At 40.3% G+C, this 24,636-nt stretch overlaps 2 pseudogenes; both read left to right on the plus strand.

Annotated features, from left to right (window-relative positions):
- Nucleotides 1–20,114: 20,114 nt before the first annotated feature.
- Nucleotides 20,115–21,305, plus strand: LOC149168680 (uncharacterized; annotated as a pseudogene).
- Nucleotides 21,306–22,450: 1,145 nt separating this feature from the next.
- LOC149168681 (putative indole-3-pyruvate monooxygenase YUCCA3 pseudogene) lies at nucleotides 22,451–24,469 on the plus strand (annotated as a pseudogene).
- The last annotated feature ends 167 nt before the right edge of the window (nucleotides 24,470–24,636 follow it).

A 24,636-nucleotide genomic window follows, 5' to 3' on the forward strand; every position in this document is an offset into this window, starting at 1 on the left:
ACATGTCTTTCAAAACTGGCAGAAATTAAACCTAGGAGTCTAATCTATGTGGTACTCTCTATAGCACATGACTACTCGGACCACACATCTGAGAAGTCAGTGAATCCTTCCCAATACCCCTGCTGTGTGTCATTGGTATTGTTGAGGGATATCCTAGAATCTCCCGTAGTTAGGGATTCCCTACGTCAATCCCTCTAAGTATTGAGTGATCTCGTCCTCTACGTCTCCGCTAGGAGGAGGAATATCATACTCCCACTCAACTCTTCGAGCAATCAGAGACAAACTTGCAGGATTTTCCAGCCCAACATCTACCAGATTGAAACATAGTGATCAAAATATATATAAAAAATGATAAAAAATTACAAAATCTTTAAAAAATCAAAATTTGTTACCTTTGTGGTCCCAGTGTTCCCCAGGGGGAAGTACTAACTCTGGATCACCCCTGAAATCTAGGCCAGCATATGCTCAGTCCTAGACAATGACAAGTTGGGTGTCCAACCATTAGAAAAAATCGAGTCTCCATGATATATGTTGACCCCCGCCTCCTCTAGGCATCAGCAGCACCCACCGAGTCATCCGTGGTTCCCACGAAGTCGACCATGCTACAACTGCTTCCTGTCTCTAAAATATAGGAAGGCACTCAAGGATGAACGATACCAGGATGGACCCATACTCGAACTATTTTACATCCCCTCGCCTGCACTTTGTTAATTGTCGTTTCATGTTATCAGCCATGGCCTCAACCCAGTTGAAGACGGTGGGATCCATACAGTCGGCGGCCAGCTGAAGTTGGGTTTTGGTGGCCTCATGAGGCGCTTGTGAGCCAGCTTCTCTAGTGATGGTTGAGAGAAGGACATGAAGAGACAAGTTTATGACCGTAGAAATCTTGAGATTTCCGCCCTTGTCTGACTTCTCTACCTTTGGACACATTCTTCCCATCATCATGTCCATGGTTTCTCCAGTGATTCGATTCCCGTTCATGCAGGGCCTTTTGCCCCCTCCATGACAAACTTGTCAAGAAATAGATGTCTGTTGCCTCAATCTCTAGCTCTTGCCCTCAGATATTGAACTTAGCCTCATTCAGATCCCACACTCCAACCAGATATTGCATCAAGTTTGGTTGTGCCCTCAGACTAGGCACCATGAAAAATTTCAGTAGACCACAGTTCCGAAGCACATCCAGACAGTCTTGGTCTCCCATGGTCAGTTCATCATCGCCCGTATGCTCTCGTTCTTTCCACTCAATCACCATTTTTCTTCCTTCACTCACACATCAAGGATTATAAGTACTTTTCTTACATTTAAAATTCAAAGAAATAGCTTCAATTTAGAGAAATGTTAAGAATCGGTGCTCGGCATGCCTATTTTTCAAATAGTTGTGCTGAGCCAAAATCACCCGTTAGGGAAATAGGGATCTTCGCAACTTTTCCGTGTACAGTTGTGAAGACCTCGTTTCCTCCCTGTGGAAGATTTTGGGTCGTCATGATCCTAAGCTAGTGATTGACGATGATTGCCACGCACATGCCAACCCTAAATCCTTCCTTGGAGGCGGCTTCAACCATAAAAAACGAAGTATTGTCTATGTAAAAATGCAGGAAAACGATTAGAGCTTACCTAGAATGGATGAATTTGCTGACAGGCTGCTGATCTTTCTCCAGTCGATCATTGAAATTTCGAATGCACGAGGGTAAATTTTTCACTCTGAGGTAAAATGGTGAAAAGTAATTTGTTTTTTACCAAATGAATCTTTTATAAGTTTTTTTGGTCAAATTAGGGGTTTTGACTATTTCACGTGTAGGAATTTACAGGGTAAGTTCCTGAGACAAAACACCAAAGGACACCGCTCACAAACAGATCACAGATCAATACACTAGTATTGTTGATGTGGTTAAAACCCTCATAGAGGGAAACAGTCCATGGCTTGAGCCAGTGCGGCCACTTCAGGCAATTTATTAATATAAAAGAAAGACAATGTACATAAGCTTCTCTCATGAACGGTCACCTTACAAATGACCCTCCATGCTCTTTAAATAGAGATCATGGACCAATCGAGTGTTAACCATGGATCAATTATCAGTAATAGTGAGGAGAGAATGAACAGTCCGATCACTTCATGTCTAGAACATATCATGACCATTGGATTGTAAGTTACAAAAGTACATAGTAAAGAAACACACTTTACCTAACTCTACACTAGACCAAGTTATACATAACTATTTCCTATGTGTCGGAATATCCAAACATCCTCCCTTAAGAACAACTTGGGATGGGATTGAAGGATGTACAAATATGACACAATAGGAGAAGGAAGGAGGCATTAGAGCCTATCCCCCCTTAGTGACAACTTCCTGAACTCCAACCATAAATCAAAGTTTAGTAAACTTTGCCTCTGTGAGAGCCTTTGTAAATATGTCTGCAACTTGATCATCTGTTGAACAATATTGCACTTCAAGAACATGGTCATAAATGAGCTTTCTGATGAAGTGCATGTGTAGTTTAATGTGTTTGTTGTGCTGATGTTGGACTGGATCTTTGCATAGTTGAATGGCACTTTGATTATCACACCAAAGTGTAGTTGGATGCTACTGCTGAAAGCGAAACTCTGAAAGGATCTGACGAAGCCACAGGGCCTCCTTACTAGCTTCTACAGCACCACGATATTATGCTTCTACTAAAGAAAGAGAAATGGAACTTTGTTTCTTGCAAGCCCATGTAATAAGTCCTGAACCAAGAGTGAACACATAACCTGCAGTAGGCTTCCGATCATCAGGGTCACCAACCCAATCAGAATTAGTGAAACCAACCAATAGAGGAGATGTTCTACACTTTAATGAATCCCAAACTAAACTGGACCTCGAACATAATGAAGTATTCCTTTAGCTGCTTTCCAATGACTTTCATGTGGGTTTTGCATAAACTGAGCAATAAGGCCAATAGCAAAGGAAAAGGTCAGGGTGAGTATGGGTCAGATACAAAAGTTTTCCTACAAGTTGACGGTATAAGGTAGCATCAACTTCAGGGGAAGTACAAGTGATTGAAAGTTTGGCTCTAGACTGAAAGGGAGAAGAGGTTGGCTTATAGTCTTCCATGTGAAAATGGCGTAGAAGATCACAGGCATACTTGGATTGGGAAAGGGAAATACCTTCCTTGGATTGCAAGACTTGAAGACCAAAAAAATAATGCAAGTGTCCTAAGTCTGTCATTTCAAACTTCTTTTTAAGGCTGAATGTCACATGGTTTATAAGGTTGGGATCACTACCAGTAAGGATAAGATCATCAACATAAAGAACAAGAATGATAAGAGACTTTCCCACTTTCTTGGTGTAGATAGTATTGTCAGAATGACACCTAGAAAAGCCAGTTTCTAAAAGAAAGCTATCCATTTTGGCATACCAAGCTCGAGGGGCTTGCTTGAGACCATAAAGGGATTTCTTAAGCTGACATACAAGGCTGGAGTCTATTTGTATAAAGCCAGTAGGTTGTTCCATATAGATTTCTTCATGAAAGAAGGCATATTTAACATCCATCTGATGGACTTCCCATTTGAAAGAGGTAGCAAGTGAAGGAACAAGGCAGATAGAGTTCATTTTGGCAATAAGGGGGAAGGTTTCAGTATAGTCAATGCCTTCAACTTGTGACAAACCCTTAGCAACAAGACGAGCTTTATGTTTATCAACTTTTCCATCTGGGCCATACTTAGTTCTGTAAACCCATTTGCATCTAACAAGTTTTCATCCCTTTGGAAGAGGAACAAGATCCCATTTATCATTTGCCAATAATGAACGATATTCTTCATTCATAGTTGCGTCCCAATCTGGATGGCCTGAAGCTTCTGCAAAGGTGTCAGGATCATAATTCGTTGAAGCTTGAGCTAGTAAAGAAGAGGCTCTATTGAACTGAGAACGTGTGCGACACTGATATGTAGGATCACCGGCAAGAGTACCTGCTGCATCCCGGGTAGTACAGACCCATTTTGGAAGCTGAGGAGCTGAAGGAGGATCTTGAGAAGGTGGGGGAGGATTGCCATCCTCACTATCATCATCTGAAGAAGAAATATTTTCAGAAGTAGAAGGGATAGAGAGAGGTGTCACATCCGACGCACTAGGCTCCTAGGCCGATATATTTTTAGCAAACTGTATATCTCTTCTAATGATAACATTTTTGGACTTAAGTGGAATAAGTCTATATACTTTGACATCTTCAGAATATCCAACAAAAATACATTTTTCACTCTTAGGTTCTAAAGCTTTATGTTTCTCATCTGGAATATGGGCCCATGCTTCACTTCCAAAAACATGAAAGTGACTTACATCTGGTTTAATTGAGCTCCATGCTTCTTTTAGAGTGATGTTCTTTAAAACCTTAGTAGGAGTGCAATTTACTATGTAATTTGCACAGTTAATTTCTTCTACCCAAAAAACTAAGACTAAGTCCTTTAGATTGAAGCATACAATTAGCCATTTCCTTTAAGGTGCGATTCTTCCTTTCAGCTACACCATTTTGTTGTGGAGTATATGGAACAGTATGTTGCATTTGAATTCCATTATCAGTGCAAAAGTTGATGAATTTGTTGTTAACATATTGTTACACAAAAATATCGTCACCATGATTATTTGCAGTCAGTATGGGTCTATCATCACTTGTACTGTCCTCCTAAGCAAGTCTCAGACTATACTCTTCAAGTCAAGCTTTGAAAATGAGAGAAAGGCATTGAAAATCAACAAAGCTCTGGTTTCGCACTTTCTCTCACTGTTGCCTGCGGTCCCGCACCCCTGTTCACAAAAACTGCGGACCTGCCGCTTTGTCCCTAAAGGAGTGGGTCAGACCCCTGTGAAAGTCAAAAAGGCGCAAGTTTATTCTAAAAACTCACTTTGGGTTAATTATAGATGATTCTAGAAGGAATTTTGATGTGGATTAGTTGCTCTTAGGTGGTTCATGCATCCCAAAAGAGAAGGATCTAATCCCTTGATGAGAGGAGCTATCCCTTTGAAGGAGGGCTTTATCCCTTTGAAGGAGGACCTAGTAACTTCCCTCCATTGCACTATAAATTAAGGCATTGGGCTGGTTTCTAGGGAGGTTAGATGCTGAACATTTTTGAGGGTAAATGCTGGTGGAATTGAGACTTCCTAGTTGAGAGATCACATACCTTTTTGGATTCATTGGGAAGAGAGTGAAACTTGTCAAAGTAGAGGAGACTTCTTGTTGGACCTTGGGAGGAGCTTGTACAGCATCAAGGCACAGGTTGTAAAGTTCTTCTTTGATTTGAATTAATACAATCAGATTCATTTTTCTCAACAAATTGTCTTATGTCATTTGTTTCATGAATTCCTTGATCATCATGTTAAGTATGCTTTATGATATTGGCTTTTCAGGTGCTATTTAATTTGTTTGCTTGTTTGTGTTTGCAGATTTGCAACAAGGGAGCTCATTTGGATCAAAGGAGCGAAGCTTCTACAAACTTGCATTGGACCCAAGGTAGGCCTAAACACTTGTTTGCCTTTGTTTATAAATGCATATTTAGAGAAAGATAGTTTTTTATTGGCTTTCTTGTCACTAGATATTGTTAGATTCTAGGAAGGTCTATCTTGTCTGCAAGATCGACTCATTCTGTGTGACAAAATGGCGACTCCACTGGGGACTTTATTTTTTCCTTGTTTTTACTTTGACCTGAGAAACTGTGTTTTTGTTTCTGTTTTTGGCTTGTTGTGTGTGGAATTGGGTAGATTTAGGATTATTTTTTGTTTTTCTTAACTTTGGGAGAGGACCGCACCCTCAGCTTGGGACACAGTGCGGACCTATCCGCACTTTTGCTTTTAGCACAGAGCGGTACCGCACCTGTGTTAACTGTGCACTTGCGGACCCTGTCAAAATTTTGGAAAACCTAGGATTTTCTCTGTTAGTCAGCTTAGTTTTTGTTTAGATGTTATTATCCCCTGCCCAGACCTGCATATAACTTGTTAGAAGATTTTCTTAGGTTAATTCCATTGGTGTTAGGGTTTTAGGTGAAATTCCTAGAAGTTTTGATTATTGGGTTTGGTTTTGTTTTTGGTCTTGTAGTAGCTCTGAGCTTAGAAGCTGTAGAAACCTCAGATCACCTTGGTTTTTACCACCCTTCTTATGAGTTTGACCATTTGCAAGATCTACCTTTGTTGAGGAATCCACCTTGTGTTTTCTCTTTACGAAACTTCGAAAAAGCTTTTGTTAAAAGTTTGGATTTCATTTTTAGAAAAGAAATGGTTGTTTTTTGACTGATTTGTGATTCTAGACAAATTAGTCCTTAGTTTTCTTGTAGCTAAGTAAAACATCCTTGAAAAATTGTAAGCTTTGACTTCAAATAGGTTTTTATAGTTTATAGATCTCAAGATTAGTCATTTCCGTAGTTTTGAGTGTTTTATAAAAAATAAAAAATCTCTTTTGGAAAAAGTTTGTTTTTGTAGTGTTTGAGTGTTTTGAAAGAAAAGGGAAATTTTTGTGAAAATAACTAGTTGTCTCGTTTTGAGTGCATTGGAAAAGACAAAAAGCTCTTCTTTTAATTTGTTTGCTAAGAAATATTTGTGCTTACAAGTATTTGCATTCTCAAACTCTTTCCTAGCTAGAAGTTCATTGAAGGGAAAAGATTGCTTAATCATCTTAAGTGCATTTTTTAGTGATTTCAAGTCGAGTCTTCACACCACGAGTTTCATCTCCGCACCTCTTGACTTAAACAAAAACCAATAAAAATAACGCTTAAAGTAAAATCTATCTACTAATATTTTTATTTCTAGGGCTCTGATACACCAACATAACTTAGGCTAGTGTCTTGGAGTAGGGAGTAATTAAATCTCCAAGACAGTAAAACAAACAAGTAGTTGTATCTTGCGGTAGGAGAGAAATCCAATTGTTGCATTTATGCTCTGGGAAAGCTCCTCTTAAAGGAGAAGCACGAGATCGTGTCCGAACCAGTGTGGGAATCAATCCTTCCTCATTGGGAATGACGCTAGATATTCATGTATTAAAAACGGTAAACCTCGGATTAACCATTGTCGAGGAGCCTGGGGTCACTTGTTGGTAAACCTTGGATTATGTCAAGGAGCCTTCAAGGGGATTGAGCTTGTTACTCTGCCCTTGTGTGCGTATCAGAATGTAGACTGTTCCCCCAGGTATATTTGTTTCCGTTGGTAACCTTAGTGACCATATTCTATAGGATTCTTCCTAAGGTGACAGTGGTGGGAAGATCCCACTGTACTTGGAGCAGACGTCGGCTAGACTCACTTGGATTTTTTGGGGGGTTCTCTTCACTCGAGACGGTTTAGTGGAGGAACTTGTGCCAGTCTATTCATTAAGCAGGTTTCCAGGGTAACTGTTCCAACTGCCATTTCTGTATTGAACTCTGCGACGTTGGGCTTCATCACCAACTAGTGTTTTCAGTATGGAAAGTTACTGTTTGCGTGTGTTTTGATTTCCTAAATTCTTTAGGCGTGTGATTCAAATTTGTTTGGTTCTTTAGAGGCTTTAGGTGGTTTTCATTGAGATTTTACTTTGTTTGCGTGTGAAGTAGTTAAAATTTTTTAATCATGGCTGAATTACCGAGGAAGTCCCGTAGACTTCGGGGCCAACCTCCTGAGTTTTTACTGAGCCAGCTTGAAGGGTTAAGAGCCCTCGTAACTCCTAGAGACAATAGAGTTGGGTCACTTGAAGAAGGAGAGTCTTCTTTGGTGGTACATCCTGATTTTAAAGCTTTAGTAGTAGATTATAATCCACAATCAGTGTCTGTTTCCGAAATTACTAGTAGCTTTTCATCTACTAGTGATATAGGTGAGGAACTTGAAATATCTGAGCTTGAGAGTGAATTTGCTGCTACTCCAACATCGGGGTTTACCTCTCCAACTTCTACTGGTCCTGGTTCACCCAGGGTAGAAAGAATAATTACCCAAAATCTTCCTTCTGGACTTATAGCTATTGAAGAACTTGCTACTCCGGAAGAAGAAGTAGGCATCCCTATCCCTGAAAATCGACCTATTATTGAACTTAGGGAGAGTGAATCAATTTTTTACAGTCCACCTAGGAGTAGTGCTTGGTATCTTTCATTGACTAATTTTTTGGAAAACCCAGGGCTAAGTTTTTCACCACCTCGTATTACTTATCACCCAACACCTAGAGGTTACTATCCTCCATTAAATATGTCAAGACAGTCGTCCATGTTTACTCAATCACCAGAATCCTTTTTGTATGGCAGTCCTTCTGTTCCCTCTGGGTATCAATCATTTTCTGGTACTTTTGCGGGAGCATCTCCTCAACCCATTGAACAAGGATTATTAACTGGAAACAATGGTACTAATCCGTTGAGTGTAGAAGATATTTTCATGATGTCAGGTACTATTCCTAATCCTCAACCTCAAGGTGGCCAGTTACCGCCTAGGGGGCAGCCTCAAAATCCTCAATTATCACCTGGGGGGCAACCTCAAGGTACCCAATTTGTGCTTGGGGACAACCTCAAGGACAGTACATACCTACAGGACAGTACGTTCCTCAAGGTCAACCCTAGACTCAATATGTACCTCAAGGTCAACACCAGTATCAATATGTACCTCAAGGTCAACCCCAGTATCAGTACGTGCCTCAAGGGTATCAACCCCAAGGTCAATACTCGAACCAAGGTTTCCAACCACCCCCCGGTCAATCATATGTTCAAGGAATGAGAAATGTACCTTTGAATTATCAACCCTACCCTCAACCCGGTTATGGTCCTCAATATTCTTAACCTGTTATGGGTTCGTACCCCAGAATGAATTTAGTGTGGGATCCATCGCAAACTCAACAGGTCTTGCAACCGAATGTACAGTTGTCATCTCAAACTGGACAACCCTTAGTTTCTGGTTCACCCCAGCAACCTGTCCAGTCTACTATTCAAACTTCTGTACCTTCGGTAGTTTCTCAGCCTGGGCCTAGTACGCCTCGTACTCCGCCTCAAACGACTGCTGCAACTGCTGCAACATCTATTCAATCTACCCCACCTACTTCTAGAGTATCGACAGCTCCGGTTTCTACTGTTCCTGTATCTACTCCTCAGACATCTTTACCTCAGTCTGGATCCACTATTCAAACTTTGGTTCAGATGCCTGTAGGACAACCTGGTTCAAGTATGGTTGTCACAAGTCAACCATAATTTACTTATCAACCGTACCAGGGACAGTACCAATTCAGTCTTGCTGTGCAGCAGCCAGTCTATCAGTATCAACCATACTGTGGGTATACATATCAACAACCTCAACAACCCCAGTATGGTCTGGTTAATCCTGGTTTTCTGGGAGGATACAATATCCCAAATGCAATTCCTATTCCTAGTTATCCTGGATATCCTCCTCCTGGGGCTAGTCTCATGACCCAGGGTTTTAGGGATCCTAATCGTTAGTTACTGTTTATCGCAACTTTGGACTTGCCTGACTTGTCGCGCTTAATGAACGATCCCATTAATTATCTTCCGTTTTGGCCGCCAATGCCGAATAAGTTGCCTAGTGATATTCCTAAGTTTGAAGGCAAATCAGGAGAGGACCCGTCGAACCATGTGATGACTTATCACCTTTGGTGTGCGTCTAACTCCATTTTAGATGATTCAATCCATCTAAGGCTTTTCCAACGCACTCTAATTGGTCTTGCAGCCAAGTGGTACATTGAGTTACCGCGAGCCACTTTTTACAACTTTAGTTAGTTAGCTACCTCATTTTTAACTCATTTTCAGTTGCCAGTCAGATATTACAATGGCACGGAATTACTAACTTCATTAAAGCAGTCGATGTCCACTTACATTTCAGATCATATTCATGAATGGAGACGTTGACGACATTTAGTGAAGGTTTTTATTCTGGATTAGATCTTAGCTGAATGGCTTGTAAAATATTTATTGCCAAAGATCACTGAGGATGTAGCTAAGTCCGGAGTCGTTACTGAAGAGCAAGTAATTGCTCAAGCACAGTGCCTTGACTTGGTTTATACTCAGTCAGGTATGTTACATGAGAAAATCCTCGATCTTCCTAAGAAAAATCAAATTGCTGCAGCTCCTTCAGGGTCTCATGCCGCTGATGGTATGATTGGTACGGTTAATACCAAAAGTAAGAAGAAGTCTTCCAAGAATTCTTCTCCTATCATAACCTTGCCAGATTCCCCGACAGGAGATTCTTCTGCGGAGATTTATGCCGATATTCATGTTGTAGAGTCATCTACAGCCAAATCAAAATCTGGTGGTAAGAAGAAAGGGAAGAAGAAAAACAAAACAGACAAAAATTCAAAAGAGAAACCTGAAAAAGCGGAATCCAATGATGAGAAACGCAAACCTCGTTATCCTTGTCTCATTTGTGACGAAGAGATTTTACAAGGGACTGCCCTCATCGTGCAGAGGTTGCGAAGATTGACAAAGGTTCCCAAACACCTACTATTTTGAAGGATCTTTTTCCAAGTCAAGACAGTAAGATGATAGGTTCTTCCTCGAATGCCAATGAAGAACCCATACTGATGATTTCCCATGTTAGGATTGCGACTCGATCGCATGATTATGGTAGTAAAAGTCTTGTTGATGGTAAAGAAGCAAAATCTTCTCATTCTAACCCATCAACCTCAACTCCCGGTTTCGATCCACTACAGATCGAGAAACCTAATCCAGACTTAGTAATCAAACTGCCCGCCAAGGGTATACTTCGAAAGTTAGCTTTCAATCCACATGCGAGAGCGGCTCAGAACTATAACTTTGTTGAGGATTTAACTATTTCACCTTCAACAATGTCGGCTTTGGAAGTGCTGCAATCATGTCCAGCACAACGTAAATTACTTTTGTCAGCTATAGGAGCTGTTGACATTCAAGACTCGAACCTAATAATTTTCGATATAGAAAATAGTACACCGTGCTTACCTCATCAAATGGCTTTCCAGATCTCAGTGATAGTAAAAAATAGGCCTATTCATAGGACTATGATTGATGAGGGAGCCTCAACGTGTATTATGTCGATACAGTGTTGGAGATCGCTTGGTTCTCCTTCACTAAATCAATCCTCGATGATTCTAAAGGCCTTTGATGGCCGTGGATTTCATCCTTTTGGCATTCTACAGGATTTACCTATAGGGGTTGAAGGAAAAACTGTTAATCTAGATGTGGAGGTGGTTGATGCCCCTCTAGATTACAACCTTCTCTTGGGTCGTAGTTGGTCTTACGCTATGACAGTTGTCACTTCATCGGCCTTTTGGGTTATAAATTTTCCTCATAATGGAAAGATCGTAACAATAGACCAGTTGGCTTACTTTTCATCCGACCCAGCCTCTTCTGAAAGCATTCAGCATGTCGGTAAAACGACTATCCCGTATAAGGATGTTGGAGTAGGACTAGTTAAAGATTCTGGTTTACTGGGAACTTTTCCTTTTCCTCTGATCAACGCATCGTCTTATTTTGCAACCATTCATATGATTTCGTCAGACACCATTATTTATGATGATCCTTGGATCGTACCTTCTGAATATGAGATAGACTCATTTGGTGATGTTATGCCTTTGAGTCCATATGAAATTGCGTATGAGGCCGTGCAATCGTTTACCGACCCATCTTCAAACAAAATTGACTTAATGAATGTGGTCCATGAGGAATCACTTTTCAAATCAAATTCAGATTCAACAACGTTTTCCGAAATTGTTCACTCTGATGAGCAAATTCGTGAAATCCTATGTGTAGATGATTTACCATGGGAAGATCTCCATCACAGATCTTTGTTCTTACCCGAGAATGATCGTTTTGAAAATGATTTTTCATCAATTTTTACGACTGAATATATCAAGGAACCTCAGAATCCAATGAAAAATCTTGATTCAGAGTTAAATTTGGGAAACATCTCTTGAACTATTCCTATTGACATTTCGGTTAAGCCTGGAATTGTTGAAAACATTCATATAGGTGCCTCATGTACAGAAGATGAAATTCAAATATATAAGGCCCTATTTCAAGAATTCCACGACGTGTTTTCCTGGTCGTATGAGGAAATGCCAAGAATTGACCCCGCAATTGTTGTTCATGAAATCAAGACTTACCCAGAAGCTAAACCCGTCACGCAAAGTTTGCGTCAGATTCACCCAAGAAAAGTTGCTGCTATTAAAGCAGAAGTTGAAAAATGACTCAAAGCAGGTTTCATTTATCCGATTCCGTTAACGGATTGGGTATCGAATATTGTTCCAGTTAACAAAAAGCAGGGAACAATAAGAATATGCATCGATTATAGGGACATTAATCGAGCCTGTCCAAAGGACAATTACCCAACTCCCTATATCGATCAAATCATTGATGATTGTGCTGGCAGCAAAATATTCTCCTTCATGGATGGTTTTTCCGGATACAATCAAATCAATATTCTACCTGCCGATCAACCAAAAACGGCTTTCATTTGTCCATGGGGGACATTTGCTTATTACAAATTACCCTTTGGGCTCACGAATGCCGGGGAAACTTTTCAAAGGGCCATGTCTTATGCGTTTCATGACATCAAGCACATTATGCAACCCTATCTCGATGATTTTCCTGCTCATTCATTACATCGAGTTGATCATCTCATCCATTTACGAGTAATCTTTATGAGGTGTAGGCATTATCGGATTAGGTTGAATCCGCACAAGTGTGTTTTCTGTATAGAAATGGGTCGATTGTTGGGGTTTGTTGTTTCGAAAGTCGGCATTCGCGTCGATCCCTCGAAGGTTGAAGCTATTGTCAAATTGCCTCCTCCTTCGAGTATTCGCCAACTCCAAAGTTTGCAAGGGAAAGCAAACTTTTTACGACGATTCATTCCTAACTACGCCGAGGTTACAAAGGGTTTTACCCGGTTGTTGAAACAGAATACTCCATTCTATTGGGATGAGATAGCTCATAAATCTTTTGATGCACTAAAACACGCGTTGACCCATGCACCGTTATTGCATCCTCCCAACTACAACCAGGACTACTTCTTGTATCTCGCCGCTTCTCATTCCACCATTGGAATGGTCTTAGTTCAGGAAGATGAATTTAGTACTGAACATGTGATATATTACCTTATTCGAACTTTAAATCCAACTAAGCTAAAATACTCACATGTGGAGAAATTGGCATTGGCAGCTATTCAAGTTGTCCAACGTTTTCATCACTACATTTTACTACGTAAAACTACAGTAATTTCTGATTGCAACCCTATGGTCTACATTTTGACCAAGCAATTGCTAAGGGGCAAGTAATCCAAATGGATTATGATCCTACAGGAGTTTGACTTGGAATTTGAAAAATCTAAGTCTAAGAAATCTTTAGTTTTTACGGAGTTAATGTGTGACTTCCCGCGTGCTGACACGGAAACTGTGGCGGAGGAGCCCATTGTGGACGAATCCTTGTTTCTAATCAGCACTTTAGATCTGTGGTATGGGGATATCATCGTTTATCTCCAGACCCAATCCTTTCGGCCAGAAATTTCAAGGTCAGAACATCGAAAGATACGATTCCAGTCCCAACAATTCAGAATTATTGGAGATACTCTTTATCGCCGTGGGGCGGACTCTGTTTTTCGACGTTGTTTAACTCGCGAGGAAGCTGAAAGGGTTCTAAATGACTGTCACTCTGGAGCGTGTGGAAATCATATGTCTGGGTATGCCACAGCCCAAAAGATATTGTGCACTGGCTACTTCTGGTCGTCTTTGTTTAAAGATTATATTAACGCGGTCCGAAAATGCCACAACTGCCAAATTTTTGATCGAAAGATGTGCGCTCCACCTGCTCCTCTCCACCCTATAATTGTCGTTGGTCCTTTTGCCAAATGGGGTATCGATTTTATTACATGTAACCCTCACTCGGCCGGGGGGCATGCGTATATCATCCTTGCAGTAGATTATTTTACCAAGTGGGCCGAGGCGATGCCTACATTTGAGGCAGACGGCAAAACAGTTACAATTTTCGTGTTCAATCATATAATTACTAGGTTTGGTGTTCCACAAGCGATTATCACTAATCACGGGCGTCATTTTCGAAACGTTATGATGACCGAACTTACAAGCCAGCTTGGTTTATGTCACGATAGTTCAACTCCTTATTATCCACAAGCTAATGGTCTGGTTGAATCCATCAACAAAGTTTTAGTCATCATGATCCGACGAATCATTGGGATTCATCGGTTAAATTGGCATAACATGCTATTTTTAGCGCTTTGGGCGTATCAAACCTCAGTAAAAACGTCAATAGGGTTCACTCCTTTCCAACTAGTTTATGGTCTGGAAGCTGTGTTACCCATTGAATGCGAAATCCTGTCATCGCGAATGGCCATCGAGTTACTTCTAGCCACTTTCGAAGAGGAAAAACGTTTGTTATACTTGGCTCAATTAGATGAGAATCGACATGATGCTACATTGGCGATCGAAACTCACACAAAACGTATTAAAGCTCAGTATGATCGAAATGTGACCCCTTGAAATTTTTCGGAAGGAGATCTAGTCTTATTGTACGATCAAGATAATGATAAATTAGGCGCTGGAAAATTCGTTCCTATGTGGCATGGTCCCTATGTTGTCAAGTGAAAGCTAGCAAAAGGGGCCTATGAATTGGTAGACTTTGACGAGGACTCTTTAGGATAACCCAGAAATGGTCTTTACCTGAAGAGGTATTATGCTTAAAGAATGGGTATGGAGATTTTTTAGTTAGGATAGTTTTCTTTCTAGCTGGTGTGTTTTAGTTTAAAAAGTGTGCTTAGCTTAGAGAGTGTTTTTCATCATTATTCCTGCTTATCTTGGTTTTACTCTTGATATTGAAGATGTCGATGCCTCTCCAAACATACATTGGTTTCGCTGATGGTGCTTGTCGTAATACACAGAACATTTCTTCCACAGCTTGGGTTATCTATTTGCCCTCTGACGAGTTGGTATCTATGCATGGGGTAAGCCTCGGTCAAACAATGAACAACATTGTCGAGTAAAGTGCAGTGATTGAGTTATTATTTGAATCTATTTCATTTGGGATTCAGAGTTTGATAGTGAGGTTAGACTTTGAACTCGTTGTATTACAACTTAATAGAGTGTATGCCATTAGAAATCCAGTGTTATTGAGATTATTTTTGAGAGTGCGTCTCTTGGAACGTGAATTTGATTATATTGAATATCAACATATTCCAAGATCTTTAAATACATTAGTAGATGCAATTGCTTCTCGAATGTTAAGTAGAGATTTGCAATAATCATACATGTAAATTTAAAAGCATTCCATAACATGATTTACAAGATAAGCCGGTAATAGTGATATATATAGGAGTGTGTCAAAATATACATCGTCCTCGATCATAGGTTGAAAAACACCTTATGATCGGCAAAAATGATAAGTACAAAAATCAAAAATGTCATATGTGTCTACAATGGGCGATCATCCTATCACTGGTGATGATCTCGATAAGAAACCACTGCACAGACCACCTTACAAAGGAACCTCCTAAAAGGTCCTGGGACCCCAATCACATAGCACTGTAGTCGACGAGGAATGTCATCTATGCCGGTCTCTGGCATGTCCCCTGTCAAGCGCTCTAGATGACTCTCCAACTTGGCCAAGGTCTCTGCTGATTCGTCCTGTGGGGCTGGCGCCGCTGCAGCTGGTTGTTTCCTCTCGTAAGGCCAGAGAGTGGCTGGTCACTGTGGACCCAAATCTACATTGAAACTTTTACTATCAGTTTTGGGACGACATAAAAAAAAAAAAAAAAAAAATTGAAAATGATTTTACCTGAGTCATCCCATTTCTCTCCTGGTGGAAGAGCCATGTCTGGGTCACCGCGAAAATCTACCCCAGCATAAGGGAAGTCCTGAATAGCAAAAACCTGGTTTTCCAACCAATGGAAATACTCAGGTTTGAATCGAACGACCTCTGTCCACTCGTCCGGATGACGGGCCATAACTGCAACCCATCGCATCAGTTTGGGCTCTCGAGGAAGCCCAGCTCCAACAGTAAGGTGCTGCGGGACCAACATTGGGACCCTCTCCAGACCAAAGCTCACAACCAAAGCCCCATAACCAAAGGTCTTCAGTTGTCTGTTCTTGGCTCTGGTCAGTTGGCCTTTTACATTAGCCAACACAGCATCGCACCAGTTGAAGATGGTGCCTTGAAAGCAGTCAACTGTCATCCGCATCTGGGATCCGGTGGCAATATGTAGTGCGGCACTCCCGCAAAGTCTGGTAACAGTAAACACAATCACCATGAGTTCAGGACAAGATATGGTTTTAATGTCTATCCCTTTGTCTCTAGCCTGGCTGTTGCAGAACTCTAGCCGGAGGCTATCGACAGACTGGCCACCTGGCCTAGTCTCGAATAGAGTCAAGTCTTCACCTCTCTTAGGCAAACCAGTCAAAAAGTATATATCCGCCGGCTCAATTTTGAGCTGGTGGCCACCAATGAAGAAGCACTGGTCCTGTATGCTCCACCTATCTACCAGCCACTGTAAGAAGTCCACCTGGGCCCTCATGCCAGGTATGGCCCAGAATTTGTACAAGCCACATGCCTTCAATGCATCGATTGAAGGTTGGTGATTTAACATGGCAAGATCTATGTCCTCATGCTCCCATTCTCGCCAATCAAGCATGATATACAGTCTACATCCAACAAAAATGCAAATTAGAATGCAAGAAATTAAATCGTTTGGGTCAATTTTGAGAATTTTTGGGTTAAAAACCCTTGTTGCGGGGACCGCACCCTCTCTATTAGAGACAGTGCATGGGTCCACACCTTGCCTTCATGGAAGGTGCGGACCCCTGACTTTTTCCCCATTGAGAAAAAGTCGGGGTCCATGGGCTGCCAGTGTTATGCCTGCAGGCCCCCGTGCGCGGGTTTCTAGCCTAAAAACCCTCTAAAAAATGAATTAAAACCCTAAAACACAAATTGAAATGGTTGAATTTGAAGAGTAGGATGATGTGGATTACCTGGAGAAGACAACATTTGCTTCCGACGGATGGATTTTCCACAATCTTCATGGGAAGTTTCTGAACAAAAGCACTATTTTCTCACCCAAATCTCAAACGGTAAAAATGAATTGACGAAAGCCCTTTTTATAAGTTTTTTGAATAAATGAATTGTAAATTTGTTTATGTTTCACTTTAGAAAGGTAATTTTTGCAGCATTTTTATCCATCTCAAACAGGTATGAGTAATGTTTGCAGTTTTTGTTCAGGATAACGGATTGTTCAGGCGAAATCGATCATTTTCAACGAAAAAACATTTAGAGTCACCTTTAAGCTCTTTTCTGACTCCTAAAACATGAAAAGGTTGCCGAGTTTTTCTTTTTAAACTCGTTAAAATGAAACTAAAAAGACGGTCCACTTACAACTCTTTTCTGACCGTAAAAACATGAAAAGATTGCTGGATTTTTGTTGTTTCAAATTCGATATTGGTTATAAAACGACGTGTCGTTGATCGCTTTTTTACTTTTTCGGATCAGGGGAACTAATTACGAAAAGTACTCCTTGGTCGTAAAGATCAAGCGGTTCTCTCAAGTATTATTTTATATTTTTTCGGGCTTGGGAGACACAAATTTAAGAAAAAGGTCAACCCTGGAGTCTTCTTAAGTTTTTTTAGACTCTCTAAAATTGAAAAACGCCGAGTTTCTCCTATACTGGACTCGTTAAAATTTAACAGTAAAGAACTTGTTCAATTACAAACAGGAACGAACCACTCCTTCTTAGGGTTTGAATTTAAACTAAGTTGGACTCATCTGAAGGATGAGCTTATAATCAAGCAAATGTTGTCCTCCTCAAGCTTGTCAAAAATAAAGAGGTACTTGCCAGAAATGGAGGGGGAAAAGAGAGAAAAATGAGCCTGTTTGTCATACTTTGTAACCACTCTTGAACACGACACTTTTATTCACCTGGGTTGGGAAATCCTTTTCCTAACAGTTGATCAAACCACATTGAAAGTCTTCAATTGGTTTCTGGGTATTAAATTTGGGTCAATTGTCACCAAACCATCTGTTGTGTCGTTATGTGTTCAAGAGGTCACTGCCAATAAGAACAATGTAAACTTTGAAACGGGAACTGATACTGTTACCCGTTTTGTAGAGGTGGCAAAAAAATGACCCGATTTTCAAAAGTGTTGATGCAGAATACACATGTTTTTTTAAGAACATGGTTTTTGGAACTTTAATTTTTTTCATGTGCATTAAGTTTTAGAATGGTAGTGAATGGTAGTGATTTTCATCCTGATTTTAAAAAGTGAGTATTCTGCATCACACCCTTTTTTTAAAAGACCTATTTTTTGACTTTAAATTTTCTAGTGTGTGAAATGGAAAAAATTATTTTCTAAATTTGATAGTTTTTGAAGTCGTCATTGTATTCATATTTTCTTGTTCTCTATCTTAATTTTTTTTTTTTTAGTGGGGTTTTTATTGTTTTGCGTTTTTAAATTAGAAAGTCGATAGTTTGAATTTTAGATAATCTACATATTTAGACATCCTTAATTAATTTTTCAATCCACATGAAATAATTGTTTCTAAAAAACAACATTTTTTAACAATGGACATAAAAAATAACCATTTTTAACATAAATATAACAAAAAAACTAAACGTTTTGATAATTTTTTGCTAGAATTAACATGTCAAAATCACAATTTTTATACAAAAATATTAACTAAAAATGGTCAAATAATAGTTTTTTTTATGAATTTCATGTCAAAAAGATAATAATAACTACTTTTTTTTTTCAAAAAATAATGATTAACTTAAAAATCAATGCAAAAGTCACATATTACCAATATTGAACACATCTACCCAAATCTTCAAGTAATTTCGAATCAAACAATGAATACTTTATTCTCCCACCTTCACATCCAATTGTTTTATTTCTAGACGCACATTAGGAGGGACAATGTTGAAAATGGATCCACCTTTTTTAAGAGTTGATCTAGTCTATATACTCGTTGCACTTCATTTTATCCCATTCTCTTCTCTTAAACTTCTCTTTTCATTCCTTTTTTTCTAGTTTGTTTCCTCCTATTTGAATTCTCTCATGCATCCCCCTAGCAACTTCCCCTGAATCCTTCTTCTTATTCCAAGAATGGAGGGGAGACACCTTGTCTTTTTGTTCCAAGAATGTACGGGAGACACCTTGTTAAGATATATGAGTAATGGTTTAAATCTAGAAACTGATTTTCTCCCCTGTTCATAACTTGAAAAAAGTGAAGATAATAAAATAAGATAGATAAAAATAATAATAATAAAGAAGTCTCTTAAGCCCCTTACTTTTCCCCACTTATAATATCATAATTATTATATAGTCATTAATAGTCTACTTGATCATCATCATTTATTAAATATAAAACTAAAATATACATAACGGTTATGCCTACTCAAATCCTTAAAAAAAATCATATTAAAGTTACACAACATGAATTTTCAAAATTATACTAACCTCTGAAATGTAATATTTCGTTCAAACAACAATTTTCAAAATTATGTTGACCTCCGAACTTACTTAAATATAATATCTCCTTCAAACATAAATTTTGAGAATTATACTAACCTCCGAATATATTTAAATAAAATATTCCGTTCAAACAAAGAACTTGCAAAATTATACTGATCTTCACAATTATTTAAATATAATATCTCGTTCAACACCGTTTTAGCCACAAACTACAGTAATAGTTGGGAGTAAAGTCATCAAATTTTGCCTTCAGCCAGAAGGCATATTTACCGGCTTCAAAATTCATATGATATTTTGAAAAGAAAATTCATTGCTTCAAAATTCAAGAGATGACTAAAGTTATGGTTACAGTGGCGAGAATATAATCCTTTTGTTCAAAATTCAAACGATGACGGAGGGTTATGGCGACCGTGTGACTGAATCAACCGTGTGCTAATACCTTGCGCTAAATTAAGTGCCCAATGCGCGCGCAGCGCCACCCCCGGGCCGCCCCGCCCCGCCCGACCGCCGGCGGGTCGATTCCGGGACTCGACCCGCCGCCGGTCGGGCGGGGCGGGGTGGCCCGGGGGTGGCGCTGCGCGCGGCAGCGGCACCCCGGGCCGTCCCGCCCCTCCCGACCGGCGGCGGGTCGATTTCGGGAATCGACCCGCAGCCGGTCGGGCGGGGCGGGGCGGCCTGGGGGTGGCGCTGTGCGCGGCAGCGACACTATGTTTCATACACAGTACCAGAACGGTTTGACGAGATTGGAAGCCTTGTCATGGCAATACATTTCCGTTGCAATTTTTGGTGCGTCGCTTGCCTCACACTGTGTAAATCTAAAACCCAAACCCAACCCAAACATTGCCACTTTCAGCACTCAACCAACTCCAGAGAAGGGTAGCATCACACAGTTTCTTCAAAATGAATGTGGCTTAACAGAGACCAACATCACCACAGGATTCAGGCACTGCAACAATCTACTTAACAGGCAATCAACCGAGTCTTTGGAAAATATCGTCCAATTGTTCAAGGATTGCGGCTTGAGTAAAGCTCAGATTCGAACCGCATTCCTTTCCAATCCGCGTCTGCTGCAACTCAATGCAGAAAGCAACCTCAAGCCTAAGATTGCCTTGTTTCGAACATTCCTTCGAGAGGAAGATTTAAGGAAAATCATCTCCACGAATGCAAGGATTTTCAACAAGAATCTGGATGACACCATGAAAACTTCCGTGCCACTTTTACGGGAATACGGATTCCAAGGCAACGCCTTATCAGAGCTGCTAACAAAACAACCCCGCCTGCTTATAACTTCAGCGAAACATATTACTGAAGCGTTTGAACTGGCAGGAAATTTAGGGCTTACGAAGGCTTCCAAGATGTTTGCCTATGTTTTCCAGCTTATTATTTCAATGGGGAGAGATAATACAGTCCGTAAATTGTAGAACCTCCAGGGTTTTGGGTTTTCAGAGGAACAAGTGAAGACGATGTGCAAGCAGATGCCTTGTATAATGGGGATCACAGAGGAAAACATGAAGCGCACTATGGACTTTATCAACTCGGTAAGCCTTCCATTGAGTGACATTGTTAAGTATCCCGTTATTTTGTCTTGCAGCTTGGAAACACGGTTAATTCCTCGGTATCGGGTAATAGAAGCGTTGAAATCAATGAGCTTGTCAAAGAAACCGAGAAGTTTTCCTGTTTCTGTAACGTTGTCAGAAAAAGACTTCTTAAAGAAATATGTTGATTGCTATGCTGAATCCTCGGTGCTGCTTAGTATTTACAAGGGAGTTCAGAGTTGAGAACAGCATATGGTGTGGGGAGTCACCCAGATTAACATTTACAAGGAAAGTCAAACTTGAAGACGGCATATTACTGGCCAAAGCACTACAGTGGTGTTTGTAATGTTTGTCATTCCCGTGCCTGTTAATAATCTCCAGAATCAGGGTAAGAAATTAAACAATTTGTTGGAACGACTTCATTATCTTCAAGTTCCACTATTATACTACTTATGGTTCCCTTATTCTTTCTGACACAGAAACACTAGTTTTTCAAAACATGAATGGCATGTATCTTGAACTAAAGCTATAGTAAGTTGAAAGATGTCTAGTAATGCTGCTAAAGAGAGAACTGATTAGAGCTTTTGCTACAATACAAACTTATTCAACTTTTGCGGACTTTTCTCTTTCTTCTTATTCATTTTTATTCTTATCTTTGAATTTAATCTTCATACTAGTATTACGAGACTCCGCTGGGACTCCGAGTCATGCCAAGTCTCTTTCGTAAACAAGTTCTTAGGGTTGAAATATGTCTGAAAATGAAACTATGCAAAACTGGGCCAACTCTACAAAACTTGCCAAGCAAAACTCAACGAAACTCAAAATTTATGGTATTTTTCTATTTTTTCTATTTGCCAAGTTTGTGGTCAAGTCCTGAACTGAGTTTAGCCTAGTTGCAGAGTCTGAAGCAGGCCAAGTTTTTGTCGAGTCTAAGTATGATAATCTTTCTTAATACTATGATATCTTGTTATGTTTCTGTATCCTCCAAAGAGGACAGATCTTGGTTTACTTTAGAAGAGATGCTAGAACGAAAATCCGTCACGGTCCATCCGGGCATTCAAGGGAAACGCTGACAATGGCGTAGGAGGTGTGCACAGTTGGAGGGTATCACCTGCCCTCGGACACAGTTTTTTGACGCCCGGTTGAGTTGGAATTCCGCTGAGAATTCGTGCCGGAAGAAGAAACACAGTGTCTGCGTGTATGAAACATAGTGGATCGTTTTCGTTGAGTCGGCGGTGAAGAGCTACTGTGTATGAAACATAGTGCAGCGGCACCCCCGGGCCGCCCCGCCCCGCCCGACCGGCGGGGCGGGGCGGCCCGGGGGTGCTGCTGCGGGCGCGCAGTGCCACCCCGGGCCGCCCCGGCCCCCCGCAGCGCCACCCCCGGGCCTCCTCGGCCCGCCCGACCGGCGGCGGGTCGATTCCCGGAATCGACCCGCCGCCGGTCGGGCGGGCCGGGGTGGCCCGGGGGTGGCGCTGCGTGGAATTGGTAATGTGGATCGTCATTTGATGCGTGGAATTGGTAATCCAGGGCTTGCCACGGCGGCCTGCCTCAGAGAACAGGGCGTTTCCTGTGTTATTCTGGAGAAAGCAGACTGCCTTGTTTCCCTTTGGCAACAGAGAACCTATAACCGTTTGAAGCTTCACTTGCCCAAACAGTTCTGCTTTTACGATTCATTGTATTTTATTGATTCAATTTTACGTATTGTAATTTTTACATTTCTATCACATTAAGTAAATTCATATACTGTAATTTTATGTATTTTTACATTTCTGCATACGACGAAATATCTGACGAGGACCTAACTATATTACAATAATGAAATTTCGTTTTATTATTTATTTCCGTATGCGACGACATATCTACATATCTAAATGAGTGGGAGTCTTCTGCAATGAGACTAAATTCAATTCACGAACCATTACTTAATGAATTAGAGAGAATTTTTCAAATGACATTGAGAATCCGACAATAGTCAAGTCACGAAAGAACATTTTGGAAGCCATTAATGCATACGGTATATGTTCACTGGATCATGATTTTTTTTTTTAAATCTTTCTTCAATCAGAAGAATCGACACCTTTGTCATCTTACTTTGATATATTATCATTTTTATGCTTGGAATTATCATTTTATCATGATAATTACAAACCAGATTGCGAGTTAATTGCAGTTGTATGATAATGTTTTCAATGCAAGTCTTCATGCTGCACATGTTCTCAGACAATAGGTCTGACTCTTTCATCCCATTCAAATTGGACCTGACACGACAATGCTCCTAGTTGTGCCTTTGTCCGACCATGTAGTCTATCAATTTAATCCTCTGTTAAGCTTCAGCTAATATGCACAACTATGCCAAACACAACCATCGCTCTTTATTCCACATAAAAGTCTCTACACATATTTATAGTAGATCTTCAATGCATGCTTTGGTACGTGGATTCGTAATTTGCAGGTATTCGTAAATGGCGAAAAGAAAAAAAATATTATGTTGCTCCTCTCAAATGATTACAAGCAAGCTTCATGCTAAAGTTTTCCACGACAAGTCAACAGGTCACAATCTACATGAATTTTCACATGCCAAGTCAAGATATCACAATCTCATTCTTTACTTCGATATCCATGGAAACAAGAAAATTAGTAGACTCTTCTTGTCTCTGAAATTTCTCTTTTTTAACCTCGAATTTTGGAGAAAGAAGTGATTGATACCTTTGGGAAAAATGTAGTCATTTTACTCCCGTCCATAGATAATACAACTGCAATTAACTCGCAATCTGGTTTGTAATTATCATTTTTATGCTTTTGGTTTTGGTTTGTAATTATCATTTTTATGCTTGGAATTGATATCATTGTATTGGACATTGTCAGTTATCTTTGCCTTTGACTTGTGGTTGCATTATGGTTTGGGTTTTGGCTGGTAATCATCAAGCTTGGTATTTATGTGAAATAGTTGTAGTTGTTTGTCTATGATATGTTGCAAATTATACAAGGGATTTAGTTTAACAATAAATTGGTCCTCCCCTCTGATCCATAACTCTGTATGTATCCCTAGTTGGATTTCAGTCACTGTGACTAACATAATAACGTGATGCTCTGCAACTGCACAGGTTCTGCCTGCGATAAGCTGCCTCACGCCATGTGGTGCTAAATTTCTAGACGGACAAAAGTTAGAGTTTGACTCTGTGATTCTGTGCACTGGGTATAGAAGCAATGTGCTCAACTGGCTCAAGGTAAACAAATATCTATTACATAAACCGAGTAATTAATTCAATATATTTAAAGCTTTGTTGGCATTTCTGAGTTGCTCATGAACATAATTATGTTTTCTCCAGGATTCCGATTTCTTTTCAGACGATGGAATGCCCAAGACGTTGTTTCCTGACGGTTGGAAGGGCGAAAACGGGCTGTATTCTGTAGGATTCACCAGGCGAGGGTTGCTAGGAGCATCACTAGACGCACGACGCATTGCTCAAGACATAGGCGGGCTACTAAGGGCAGGAAGGAAACAACAGTTTGTATTGGCATAAATCTTTTTGCTCGCCCGGGCCGGACACGAAACACCCACTGCCTGAATTTTTGGTTTCATTTTGGTAATATGTATGTCGACAGTGTCCATTTTCTGCGAGACACTTTTTACACAGAAGGGGATTTCTAGGTCGATGTATCGACTTTTTGCGATGGAAATAATCTTGCT

Source organism: Pinus tabuliformis, chromosome 4_2, assembly GCF_031772625.1.
Source record: "Pinus tabuliformis cultivar Carrire ecotype Pingquan chromosome 4_2, CPIR1, whole genome shotgun sequence".
In the NCBI taxonomy this organism is placed as follows: Eukaryota; Viridiplantae; Streptophyta; class Pinopsida; order Pinales; family Pinaceae; genus Pinus; species Pinus tabuliformis.